Source organism: Apodemus sylvaticus, chromosome 13 (assembly GCF_947179515.1).
Source record: "Apodemus sylvaticus chromosome 13, mApoSyl1.1, whole genome shotgun sequence".
NCBI classification, from domain to species: Eukaryota; Metazoa; Chordata; class Mammalia; order Rodentia; family Muridae; genus Apodemus; species Apodemus sylvaticus.
This window is the reverse complement of record NC_067484.1, coordinates 89,619,480-89,633,944: the sequence shown is the minus strand read 5'-3', so window position 1 is coordinate 89,633,944 and position 14,465 is coordinate 89,619,480. Positions and strand designations below refer to the sequence as shown.

The window sequence follows — 14,465 nt, the reverse complement described above, 5'->3', positions numbered from 1 at the left end:
ATAGAGCTTTGGTGGATAGCGTGTCTGAACTATAAATATCCGTGGGTATATTGTGCTGCTGACTTGGTTCAGAACAATGCGAGCTAAATCCTCATTTGCCTCTGTTTTTCTGCATAAAAGGGATAGCTATGACCTCCCTCCATCCTTCCCTTCCTCTTCCCTCCCTCCTTTATTCTCTCCCTCCCTTTCTCCCGTCTTTCCGTTCTCATTTCTCTCTCCCTTCCCCCTTCCCTCCTCTGCCCTCCCATGCTCTTGATTCTATGCAGATGGTGCTAACACACCCTTTATCACTGAGCTGTCCTCCTTTCCTGCTAGCACCCTCTTTATTGCTGAGCTGTCCTTTTCTTTTTATGCTTTCTAAGTCTTCTGCACTGCTTATGTAGTGTAGTTGGAAATACTTTGGTATGTGCTTACATAGAGAGCTTTGCTACTGTTAAACAGAAAAAAAAAGTTTAGTAACAACATATCTGAAAGTAGAATAACCAAACATCTGAGTCAAGATTTAATTTAATGAAGTTTATGTTGGTAGTTTACTGAATTCATTTCATGGCATTCATTAAAAGATCAAGAAAAAATTAATGATGGGAAGGCATTTGGAATATGTATGCATTCATGGTTATGCATGTTATATCTGATACATCTTTTAACCCATTCTAGGAAAAGCTTGCTTAGAAGGAGCGTGGTTCTCATTCATCTATTGACTGGGATTATGCTTACTTAGGATGGTTATTTGGGCCAACTAAACTGAAACTAATTGTGAGAAAAATGCAAGTAATTCTAAAATGACAGTTTAGTCAAGTAATATTGGACTAATGTGAAACCACTTATAAAATGTTCTTAATTGCCAATGTAAATATGTATGCATAATACAAAGTCTTTTCTCAATCCTTTAAAATATTAATTTAGTTTACATATATATATATATATATTAGTTTTAGATTTTATCCTCTAAAAATGTCATAGGTAAATAAAACAAATTTTAATTATATTTGGCTTTGCTGTCTCTCTTCAAATGCCCATGCCCAGTAATAGATGTCCCTTCCAGATTCAAGTATTCTCTTACTTATAACTCACTAGGTTGAGGAAGTTTTCTTCTATGATTTTTTTGAAAATAGTTTCCAGGCTTCAGAGATAGGGATCTTTTTCTTCTATTCCTATAATTTTTTTAAGTTTGGCCTTTTCACAGTGTCCCAGATTTCCTGAATGACTTGTGTCAGGAACTTTAAGATTTAACATTTTCTTGATTTCCAGGAAAGCAGGTCAGGGTGTGGGCTAGAAAATGGAGTTCAGGGACTGGGGTAAAGTTTAAGGCTGATGAGTGGGTTTTAGAGGAATATGGTAGGCAAGGGCTTGGGGAAGGGTCTTACCTTGTTGTCTATGGTGCCCCTTCCAGGAATACAGACAGAGTTATGGAATGGGAAATGGAGTGTGGTGACATTCTGTACATATTTATAAAATCCTTGAAGAATACACAAATCCTCTTTAGTTATGTATGAAAAAAAAAAGAATGCCAAGAGGACAAAACCCTAACATCTGTACTTCACAGAGTTCTGAGAGCTGTTGTCATCCAGCAGTCTCTTAACTAATAATTGAAGTGGTGTTTATCTCTGAAGAAATTCTATACTTCCAAATTTTGTTAGGCTATACAGTAATCTATTTAGAGATAAGCTTTACATAAATTATAAACTTCAGAAAATTGCAAAATGAAGGGTGTGTGTGTGTGTGTGTGTGTGTGTGTGTGTATGAGTGTGTGTGTGTGTGTGTGTGTGTGTGTAATTACCACCCTGGACTTGCTTTTGTACTTTACTTACTGCTCAAGTGGCCATTTTTGCAATGATGCATATGTATGCTTTCCAATATATTCTTTAACCTGTGTGCCTGTCATTTCAATAACAAGTTTTGATACCAATGTTAAAGCTGAAATCAGATTTTTCCCCCTGCTTTAAAAGTTACTTCAACTATTTTAATTCAATAGATATTTCATGTAAGGTTTTGAATAAGCTTGCTGATTACAAAATAATCCTTGAGAGCCTGGTTAGCATTAAGTTTATTCTGTAGTAATCTCTAGGATGGGTTGATATCTTAATAAAATTGAGGTTTCCATTATATAACCATGCAGATCTTTAAAATGCAGGCTAGACGGAAATGGGTTTAAAAGGAAAAATAGATAATGGGGAAAAAACATTTCTTACACATTGGTCATTACCAAGGTCTTGTTGGGGCAGCAGTGGTGAACTGAATTTCTGCACTGGTTGCTGCATTCTTTGTGAGTTGAACCTTCACATCATGTATGGTCTATCTGCTGTCCGTTTGTATATCCAGTCTTTCAGATGACATTCTTGAAGAAAACAGTGGGAATAGTTTTATCTAACAATCCTCAGCTAGTTGAACAAAGCGAGCACAAAGCACGCATATGGACAAATGGAGGCTCTTATGCTTTGTCTTGAGAGATTATAAGTTCTCCATGCAGGAAGCATGATATAGCTGTGATTTGACACAACACTTGTATCATAAAATTTTAATTGATTTCCTATTTTTTAGTGCATATTTTTTAGTGCATATTGTCCCGTTTGTTTTTCTGTTGTCCTCACTCTGATATTAAGATTACTTCCAAGGATGTCTATGTTCTATTTTTATTACTTATCCTCTCCCCACTGTGGATACTGCTGTGAATTCTAACAATGATATAAATCACTTGAATTCATAAAAATCCCTAACTTCTTCATGCACAGAGATTATTTAGTCCACACAAAGCTAGTTCAGTTGTCACATTAAAAAAGAACCATAAGACGTTTAGCAGGTTCTCTGCAGCGTTGGCTTTTAGAATTAGATGGAGAGTAATCAGTTCTATTTTATGATATCAAAAACACAGTGTGATTCTATATTATGTGCTGCTCTGTGCAATAGGTGGAGGGCAGCTTTGAAAGCTGCTGGTTCTAAGGATTATTTATAGTGAAAAGGTGGGATGCTCTTTTTGTTTGAGGAGTTTGATCCTTACTGTTGCTTCTTTTTGTGAGTTGTTGAGATCCATCTCTCTTTATTTCTTCTTATATGTACCTTTGACTTTTGGAAATCATGACCCTTCTATTTTTACACACCTTATATGATGTGTTTTATGTATGAGCTAAGTGAAGCAGTAATGTGTCACCAGTAATGAGTCACAGTATCTCAGCCTATGTTTCAGGAGTAGACTCTGTTACTCAGATCTTTCTCACAAAACAGTGGAGCTCTTTGCCTCGGAAGTCAGTGGATAGCTCCATGTCTGAGATGACAAGAATTGACTCTTTTAGAACTTTGCTATGGAAGTTAAAACAATAGCAGAATCTCATATCAGGCCAAGAAAATTGGTGGTATCCTCACTGCAATTATTTGCTTAAGTACACATAGCACAACAGCTGTGTATTCATAGCTGAGTCCCTAGAATCCTCCCTAGGACGTAAGAGAGGTAGAACCATCATTATGGAAATGTTGGCGGTACATGAATGTATAAAAGTATCTGATCTCACCACTGTACCCCAGCACCCAACTCTTATCATTGGTCATGTCCGATCAAATCCACTCTCTTCACACATGTTAATAACTTCTAACAAATGTCCCTTCCAATAAGGGTCTATAATATCCTCTTCCATCTTCCAGCTCTCTATGTCTTCTTCAGGGATCAGCCCATTCCCTCAGTTGTGGTTCATTGCTCAGTATTCAATCAGTTTAACCTTGAAAACACATAGTCATATTCTAAGAGTCATGCAAGGGTTTGGCGTTATGGGTCACTGGTAAAGTACTTGCCCAGAATGTGAAGAATCTTTGATTTAATTCTATTTAAGGAAAAGAACTATTGATAAGAACTACCCGTTCTGATAAACAGGAATGAACCTTCATACTGACAGATTAATATCCTGCCAATAGTATTTAAAGTAGACCTAGGACATAAGGTTGAGTAAAGTAGGCAAACAGGATTTGTACATTGGTCTCTGAGACACAGCATAACACTGAACACTGTGGGTTTACTTTTTATTTTGTGTGTCTCCTGATTGGAACAGGATGCATAGTTAGTCTGCAAAATTTAAAAATACCTATATTAAAAAATCACCAACAAAATCTGCCATTTCTATAATAAAACCAGTAAGGTAAGGCTTAGGTTTACAAATGTTTAGTCAACTACAGCTCTACTGCAAGTTACCTATGGTCCTGTCTCTACTCTGGCCACCAAAGCATGGGAGAAGAATCTAGACATCAATCCTTACAAGTTTAATTACAACACTCTAGACACCAACTAGAGCCACAGTCAAGTGATGACTGTGAACTTTCACACTAGTCTATAATTGGAAGACCCATTGCCATGGCATCATTGGAGTGCACCTGGGCATCCTACTTCACCCCCTCTTGGAAGAAATAATCACTTCTCTGCTTATCATTAGGATAATAGTAGTTGAGGCCTAATAGGGATTTAGTGCTTCTACCACAGTGCAGTTCCCTTTGGGGTGCAGGATCAAATGAAGCATGTAGGGAGTGACAAGCATCTGATCTACTCAAAGAGCTTTTGGTCAAGCAAGAGAATGATTCCTTATCTATTGTGAGTGAACAAATCTATTGAAGAAGATTTCCCTCCTGGAACCACATTTTACATGTTCCGAAAAAAAGCGGGAACCAATGTTTGCCTACAACAACAACAACAAAACTGTATTTTTCAAGAATGAAGTAGGAATTTAAACATTCTCAATTGTAAAAGTAGCCTTTCATTTTTCCTTGAGTTTTAAGGATATTATGTCAAAAGAGGTTAAGGAAATGTAAGGGAATGTAAATAAATGGAAGTATCTGTGTTTGATTTCCATTGTCACAATGATGGCATTGAATTGGGGAAATATTTTCTAGTGCATTTACCATGGAAAGCTTATATACAAAAAGAAATCAGGAAAAAACATTGTAAAAAATAAAATAGGCTGCTTATGATACAAGCAGCACACAGGAAGTCATGGAAAGGAACCAGAGCAGAGAAACTACAGAGCAAGCTGCAAGAGACAAGTTAGTAGGTAATGTACTTGTTATGTGAACACCAGGACAGGATGCAATCCCAAGAACCCATATGTGAAAGAAAGGTGAGTGTGGTGACCCATGATTGGAATCCTAATGCTGGCAAGACTGAGACAAACAGGGATCTTTGGCTGTTTGGACTTGTAGCCTACACAACTCCACATGATCTGAGATAGTGAGAGAAACTGTCTCCAAGCACACACACACACACACACACACACACACACACACACACAGAGAGAGAGAGAGAGAGAGAGAGAGAGAGAGAGAGAGAGAGAGAGAACTTAGATAGCTCCTGAGGAACAGAATAATTCTTCAGGTTGTCGTATAACCTCTACACACAAAAAAAACCTGCTCACATATGAGAACATAGAAAGCAAATGCAAAATATGCTAAACACCAATAATATATCATTTATTAAATTAAATTTGAATAGTCTAAATGAATCAATTCTCAAGACAATCAGAATGCTATTCTGGGTTTTTTTGCCTTCCTAGATGAATTTGAGAATTGCTCTTCCCATGTTTTTGAAGAGTTGTGTTGGGATTTTTATGGGGATTGCATTGAATCTAGATTGATGACAATTTTCACTATGATAATTCTGCCAATCCATGAGCATGGGAGATCTCTCCATTTTTCTGAGATTTTCTTCAATTTCTTTCTTGAGAGACTTGAAGTTATTGTCATTCAGATCTTTCACTTGTTTGATTAGAGTTACCAGGAGATATTTTATTTGTGGCTATTGTGAAGGGAATTGCATCCCTAATTTCTTTCTCAGCCATCCTGTTTATTGTTTGTATATAGAAAGGCTACTGACTTAGTTGATTTTATATATGGCCACTTTGGAGTTGTTTATCACCTGGAGAAATTCTCTGGTAGAATTTTTGGGGTATCATATGTATACTATCATATCATCTGCAAATAGTGATACATTTATTTCTTCTCTGTCAGTTTGCATCCCCTTGATCTCTTTTTGCTGTCTATTGTTCTAGCTAGCACTTTGAGTATTATGTTGAATAGATATAGAGAGAGTGAGCATCTTTGTCTTGTCCCTGATTTTAGTGAGAGTGCTTCAAGTATGTTTAATTTGATTTAATTTGATATTGGCTGTTGGTTTGCAGTAAATTGTATTTATTATGTTTAGGTATGGGCTTTGAATTCCTGATCACTCTAATACTTTTAACATGAATGGGCTTTGGATTTTGTCAAATGCTTTATCTGCATTTAAGATGATCATGTAATTTTTTCTTTGAGTTTGTTTATATAGTGGTTTATGTTAATGGATTTTTATATATTGAATCAATTTTGCACCCCTGAGATGAAACCTACTTGATTGTGGTGAATGATGGTTTTGATGTGTTCTTGGATTTGGTTTGTAAGAATTTTATTGAGTAGTTTTGTATCAATATTGATAGGAGCGATTGGTCTGAAGTTCTCCTTCTTGGTTGTGCCACTGTGTGGCTTAGGTATCAGAGTAATTGTGGCTTCATAGAATGAATTAGGTAGTGTTCTTTCTGCTTCTATTTCATGGAATAGTTTGAGGAATAATGGTATCAGGCCTTCTTTGAAGGTCTGGAAGAAGTCTGTACTAAATCAGTCTGGCCCTGGGCTTTTTTGGTTGGAAGGTTTTTAATGACTTCTTCTATTTCTTTATGGGATATGGGCCTGTTTATATAGTTTACCTGCTCTTTATTTAAACCCAGAATAGCAAAAACAATTCTTAACAATAAAAGAACAGATGGGGGAATCACCATCCCTGATCTCAAGCTCCTTAAGAGAGCAATAACGATTAAAAACTACATGGTATTGGTACAGAGACAGACACATTGATCAATGGAATAGAACTGAAGACTCAGAAATAAAACCACACACTTACACTCACTAGAACTTTGACAAGCTAAAAGTATACAATGGAAGAAAGAAAGTATCTTCAATAAATGATGCTGGTCTACCTGGCTGCCTGTATGTAGAAAAAGGAAAATAGACCATATTTGTCACCTTGCACAAAGCTCAAGTCCAAATTGACCAAGGACCTCAATATAAAACCAGATATACTGAATCCAGTAGAAGAGAAAGTGGGGAAAAGCTTTGAACTCATTGGCATAGGGAGAACTTTCCTAAACAGAACTCCAATTGCTCATGCTCTAAGGTCAAGAATTAATAAATGGGACCTCATGAAACTGGAAAGCTTCTGTAAGGCAAAGGACACAGTCAATAAGATAAATCATCAAAAAAAAAATCCTCACTAACTCCACATCCAATAGAGGGCTAATATCCAAAATATATAAAGAACTCAAGAAACTGACCACCAAAAAAACCAAACAGCGCAATAAAAGAATGGGGTATAGAACTAAATTGAGACTTCATAATGGAGGAATCTCAAATGGCTGAGAAGCTCCTAAAGAAATGTTCAACATTTTTGCTAATCAGAGAAATGCAAATCAAAATGATCCTGAGATTCCCACCTTACAGTAACAATCTGTAAGATTGGATGTGGAGAAACAATGTGAAAGAGAGGATGTGGAGAAAAAGGAACAATCCTTCATTGCTGAGGGCAATGCAAACTGCTATAACCACTCTGGAAATCAATCTGGAGGTTCCTCAGAAATAAATCTACCTGAAGACCCAGCAATACCACTCTTAGGAATATACCCAGAATGTGCCCCACCATGCCACAGAGGTACATGTTCCACTATGTTCATAGTATCCTTATTTGTCATAGCCAGAAGCTGGAAACATTCCAGATGTCCCAAGAAATCAAAATGGATACAGAAAATGTGGTTCATTTTCACAATGGAATATTACTCAGCTATTAAGAAGTAGGACATCCTGAGTTTTGCAGGCAAATGAGTAGAAGTAGAAAATATCCTGAGTTAGGTAACTCAGACACAAAAGGACATGCATGGTATGTACTCACTAATAAGTGCATGTTGTCCAAAACAAAAAAAAGAATGCAGAATACTCATCAGACAGTCTGCAGACAAAAAGGTCAACAAGCTGAAGGGCCCAAGTGAGGATGCCTCGGCCCCACGTGGGAGGAAGAAGAAAGAAATCAGGTGGGAGGGAGGGAGGACCTGGAATGGAAAGTGGACAGGGGCAGAGAGGGAACCTGATCTGGTATTTGGTGGGGGGCTAGGACTGAAGCCCTGAGGGCCAGCAGAATGAATGGAAACAGGCAACCTCTGGAGATAGAAGGTTGGGGCGACCCTCCAGAAAGTATCAGAGACCTGGGAGGTGAGAAACTCTCAGTACTCAAAGGAAGGGACCTTAGATGAAATGCCCTACAGTGGGGAGAGGTAACTTGTAGAGTCCACTTGCAGCAGAAAGACAGGACATCAAGTAAGGGATGGGTTTACCATGCTACAGTCAAAACTCTGACACATAAGTGTTCCTGTCTGAAAGAACTGCAGGGATAGAAATAGAGAGGAGCCTGAGGAAAAGAAGGTCCAGCAACAGGCCCAAAGTGGGATCCAGCTCAAGGGGCGGTCCCAAGGTCTGACACTATTACTGAGGCTATGGGGTGCTTATAAAAAGGGACCTATCATGACAGCCTTCCTCTGAAAGACCCAACAAGCAGCTGAAAGACTCAGCTTATAGTTGGGTCTATAACCAACCAATGGACAGAAGCTGCTGACTCCTGTGGTTGAAATTAGGGAAATGCTGGGAGGAGGAGGAGGAGGAGGAGGAGGAGGAGGAGGAGGAGGAAGAGATTAACCTCCTGGACCCAGAGATATCTCAGACACTGGATCACCAACCAGGTAGCATACACCAGATGATATGAGGCCTCTAACACATATACAGCAGAGGACTGCCAGGTCTGGGTTCAGTCAAAGAAGATACACCTAACACTCAAGATACTGGAGGTCCCAGGGAGTTTAGAGTTCTGGAGGGGTGGAGGATGGTGGTGGAGGACATCCTTTTGGAGATGGGGGCAGCATGAGGTATGGGATATGGAACAGTTGGAGGTTGGACTGGGAGTGGAATAAAATTTGGAGTGGAATAAAAAAAGATTAAAATAAAAAGAAGGAAAAATGAAAGACTATCAAAGTGCATTATAAGCATGACCCAACTATAAGCTATCTGGAAGAAACACATGGAAGAAACTTCATGCACACAGGCCCTGTAAATGTAAAACCTTGAAGAATATATACTACACAAACATGAGTTTAGTGAAAATGAAAGTGCTATATTATTAATAGGAGAGGTAGACTGCAGATCAAAGAGCATTCTTAGACATACCAAAGGACATTAAATAATAACAAAGGAGTCTGTCAAGAAGACATACAGTCCTGAGTGCAAAGACCAAGCAGTAATGCTACAGTGACACATTCAGAGCTGGTGCCTAAATCAGTCTCTCTGATGAAATTCAAACAATTAGATAGAAACTTAGTAAGAAGATAGGACTTTATCACCTGCCCCTAGAAGCTATGCAAGTATGGCTGCTGTGTCACATATGTGTCAGTAGGTGGCAGAGAAGAGCATGATAGGTCTATGCTCAATGTTCTGATTTATGAACATCTGAATGATTAGTTGCCTACCATTCCCTGAAAAAGAGCTAGCCTGAGATGATCACCAGACCAGTACTCTGGGGCCTGGGCAGGGAGCTAAACAGGCCCAGACAGGTTCCCAGGATGGGTGATTAAGCCTCTGACTTAGAAGAAGGAATCCTACCTAGGAACAAGAGATAAGGGTGGGAGTGAGCCCAGGACAGATGACCCTTGAATGAGGTCACTCAGGCTGGCCAGGAGAGAGCAAACTAAAGACAACCACCAGACCAGTTCCATGGGGCCCGGACAGGGAGATAGTAGGAGACGACCACCAGTCTGGTGTCACACAGACCTGGTAGTGGAGCTGGGGGGGGGGGAGGGGAAACGGGGGTGGGTGTTAAGACCATACTGAGATGACTCCTGCCTGGTGCCACAATGGACAAGAAGGCAGAGCACTCCTGAGAGCGCTCCTAAGACAACCCCAGACACTCCGAAACTCTGGGCACCACTGAAAGGAACAAGTACGCTGTGGAGAAATGGAAGAGAAAGAGAAACAGAAGGATTTAAGGATTTCCACACAATGAAGAGAGACAGAACTGGAGACTTGAGGGTGGTGAGGATCAGCCTGTTGTGAGTATCCGGTGGCGCCACCTGGTGGGGTCCTGGTTTATGCTGCCACTGGGACCACATCTGAGTCCATGGTCCTGAAGAAGCAGGGGTCTGTTACTGCCAAAGTCCAGGCAGATCTTTCTGGTCTGGACTGGGACATGTTGATATTGGAGGGCTATGCAGAACTGGTCCCGGCCATTGCCCAAGCGTGGGGGAGCTGTCCCTGGGAGCATGTCTGCTTGTGCCCTGGACTGCAAGCTGCCCAACCCTATCTGCCCTTAGGGGTTGAAGGTGAGTGGCTCAGAGTCAACGATACAGTCTCCTGAATCAGGTGAGAAATGTCATAGCACGCTCATCTGAACGCTGCAGCAAGCTCCTTTAATACCCTCCACCTGCGCCCCATTGGTCCCAAGAAAGCATCTCTTCTAAACAGCAGTTCCAGACTGGTCTTCACCAGCAATCCTTGGTCTCTCAGGCAGTCCTCAGTCAGGTCCTCCAGCGGGAGATGCTTTCGCAGCTGTACAGCACTCAGTGTTTACATAGTCGTGGCCCCACCGCTCCTGTTACAGGAGCATGCGAGAGCAGGAGGGTTGAACTGGCTCCTAGACAGCTGCATTACCGAGGAGAGCAGGCCCCACACACTGTGGGAGTTGCAGGTGAGCCGGCCTTGAGGGTACCAGCCTGGGAGAGCTGGCCCTACCATGTGGTAGTGTAGATGAGGGGCAGAGACCTTCTTTCCCCTCACACCTCATCAACCTCAGCAGGCAGGAGACATGACCCTCCAGTCATGAGAGCAGGAGAGTTGTAGCTGCTCCTCACCTGCTGCAGTCCTCCAGAGTGGGCCCCGTACCTCACCTGGGAGCATAATAGAGCTGACTGACTCTGGTGCTGGGGATGTCCATGAGCCAGTTCCAAGGCCTTGAGCATGGGAAAGCTGGCCCTGACCCTTGCCTGCCATGCAGTGATATGGAAAAGGAGAAACGACCAATCTCTCACCCATGCTACCTACTGCAGACAAGAGAGTTGACCCTGAGGTAATCATAGTGAAAGAACAGGCCCTGCCCCTCACCTGGGCAGCAGAGTAGAGGCCCAGGTGTGGCCCTGAATGTGAGGGTTGAAGGTGAGTCGGCTCCAAGGGCACAAGTGTGCCCCCTCTGCCTCTTTTCTGTTGGCAGTGGGTTAGGGTGAGAGAGAGATGCTCTCCATCCCCCCTCCCTCATTCTTTGCCATCTATGGCAAGTGGGAGAGCTGGCACTGGGTCATGAGAGTAGGAGACACGGCCACTCTCCTCCCTTTTGCCCTGGTCACCTGCGACAGACAGGAGAATTGGTGTTGGGGTCATGATGAGAGGAGAGCTGTCCCTGTTCCTCACCTGACTTTGCAGCACTCAAGAGAGTGGGCACTATACCTCAATTGAGAAGCAGGGTAGAGCAGGCACTGGCTGGTTGTTGGTGAACTGGCCCCAAGGGCATGAGAGTGGGAGAGATGGTGGGCTGAGCACTTCAGACACCTCTTAGGCTGAGATCAGGTCTTTGAATTGGCCCACATCTACCACATCCATGAACTGCTGGAGTACATGAACATTTGGAGTTTTACAGCTCTGAATCTGCAGGATCTCCATGACACAGGGCAACAAAAGGATATCCAAAGGAGTCCTGGTGACGTTACAGTAACCTTGAGGTTACAGAGTAACAGAGGCCAGAGGCCTTACATCAGAACAAGGATTGCAAAGAACATTTGCAAGCAAAGAATTGTGGACAAAGGGTATTCGATAGCACACACTGTGACACATTACAGCTTCTACAGCATGACTGTTTTTCTGATGCAGGGCAGATTGCAAGGGTGGAAGTTTGGTATGAGAAGAAGGAGAAATGGGTTGGATTGGGGCACAGGAGGTGAAATACACTTTATTGAAAGAACCAATAAAACGTTTTAAAAACAGGACTCTATCAAATGATAGGATCTAAATTGTTCTTTCCCTTTTCGATTTTTCTGATAAAACATTCCAGTTAACGATGGACTGCATGCTATTTTTAAGCATCCATAAAACACATCCCAACAAAAAGCTGAGTCATAAGATTAAAAGAATTGAAATCATAGTGTGTAATTCAACCACAAGGGAAAAAACTAAAATCCAATAACAGAAAATATATGAAAACATGGAAATGATCATGCGTCAATGATCAACATGTCGAATATGCTTCAGGGGAAGACAAGATACACATTGGGCTGAAGGAAAACGAAAACACAGCATAAAAGGTCAGCAACAGAGTGAAGAGAGTCCTGTGGAAGAACTGTGTAACCTTAGATGAAGACATGAGAGAAGAGGAAATGTCTTAAATAAATAATCTAAGCTCCTGTTTCAAGACTCCAGAATGAAATGTAAAACAAACCAAAGCAAGCAGAGAGAAAGAATCAATTTTTAAAGTTACAGAAATGGTAGCAGCTGAGATAGCTCTGCTCTTAAGAGTCAATACTGCTCATAGAAATGGTAGATGTGGGTTTCCAGCACCCCTACTGGGAGACTCACAATTTCCAAAACTGGAGTTCCAGGGAATCCAACAACATTTTTACAATCTCCTCAGACTCTTACACACACACACACACACACACACACACACACACACACACACACACACACACCTCTAAATAAAAGTAAAAAAACCCCATTTTAAAAATTAAATAATAGCAATTATAAACTAAAACCAAAAGCCAAACCAAGCCAAAATAAACAAGAACAAAACAAAGCACACTTTCAAGGCTTGCAAACCAAAAAGATGCACATTACCAGGAATAAGCAAGTAATATTATAGGTCTTTCAGAAATAAATAAAATTACTAAAATAATATTCTGGAACACTAAGACTATGAAAAGATTATTAGTCTTTTCTCAGAGAGAAAAATTCATTCTTTGCTGTAATTTCTTAAAACACTTTCAGATTTCTTTTAAAGTTAAGCATTTACTTTAGACTTCTTGTGAATAATTCGATATGTTGCCATGTTATGTTAAATAACTTTTATCTTAAAATAAATCTTATATAGGCCAACTTAGAATCCAAGTCTCTTTTTCTATTGTTCTGTCTGCATATCTGTGGATCAGCATGCTCTGGTTCAATAGGAAAGATAAAAATAGTTCAAAATTTGTAATCTTGGTATGACTTAGAGTTTAATAATAAGAATATAATCTTTCCAATTTCTTTATGAAGGCACTCAGAGCTATGAGTTTTTCTCTTTGTACCGCTTTCATTGTGTCTCATAAGTTTCGGTTTGCTGTGCCTTCATTTTTGTTAAATTCCAAAAAGTCTTTAAGCTAGACACAGGTGAGGACAGAGCAGCCATAGAATGAGAAGAATCCAGAAAATTAGAACAGATTGCCAGAGTTAGTTTGAAGCCAGCCAGAGCAGTTCCATCAGAAGCCCAGTTTGAATCAGTCAACTTGGAGAAGAGTTTTGAGCCAAAACAGCTGAGTTGAGCCAGCCAACCAAAGTTCATAAAGAACTAGAAAGGGTGAGTTTATTCAGCAGTAAGCCTCTCAGAGGACAATTATACAGGCAATTAAAAGATATTTTCACATTTTTCTAACTTCTTCAGTTTATTAAGACAAAATGCACTTTTATAGGTTAGATTCAGTATCTGATGCTTGGTCTCTATTCAGTGGCACTCCGGGAAATAGTGTAGAAATGTGAGGAGGTAGAGTCTCGTAGAATGTGCATGACCATGGCCCAATCCTCTGTCTTCATGAGGCAGAATGTTTCCTTCTTTTCAGATGATGATCTCAGGTGTTTGTCACGGGGATAGACTTCTCACTAATGCAATTTCTTTTCTGAATTGTGTCACCAGTGATTTCAACTCCTCCAATGCACAAGCTTTTCTAATCACTGACATTGATTGCCACACATTTCTTACAGTTTTTATATTTGGTGTTTTTTCTTATCCCAAATACACTTGCTAGCATTATACATATAACTTCCTATTTTGTGCTTTTCATTTCTATGCAATATCATTATTAAGTGGCCAGATCTAAAGCTAATTCTATATAAGGCATGGGAAAGGTGACCGCTACAGTACTTGGCAGTGTTTGGGATGCTGAAAAGGCAGACTTATAATAGCTGGCACTAACTGGACAAGTACTGATGGAAGTGCTAGAGAGAGCTGGTGGGGAAGAGGACCTGCCTGCTTCTTTTTGACTGTTGATCTTGCTGTACATGAGAACATCGCACCAGTCTCTAAACATTGTCTTTGCAGTTCGTTGAGCAGCTTACTCTCAGTACAGGGAGAATGTTCTCTCTCTCTCATTATCATGTTCTTTCTCTACGGCTTGCTTTTCATCTCCCTACAGAAC

At 40.5% G+C, this 14,465-nt stretch overlaps 1 non-coding gene across 1 annotated transcript; it reads left to right on the top strand.

The window, feature by feature from the left end:
• The first annotated feature begins 9,439 nt into the window (after positions 1-9,439).
• On the top strand, positions 9,440-9,570 carry LOC127664259 (small nucleolar RNA SNORA17). Its single transcript, XR_007973123.1, has one exon. It is a non-coding gene; the product is annotated as a small nucleolar RNA SNORA17 (small nucleolar RNA).
• The last annotated feature ends 4,895 nt before the right edge of the window (positions 9,571-14,465 follow it).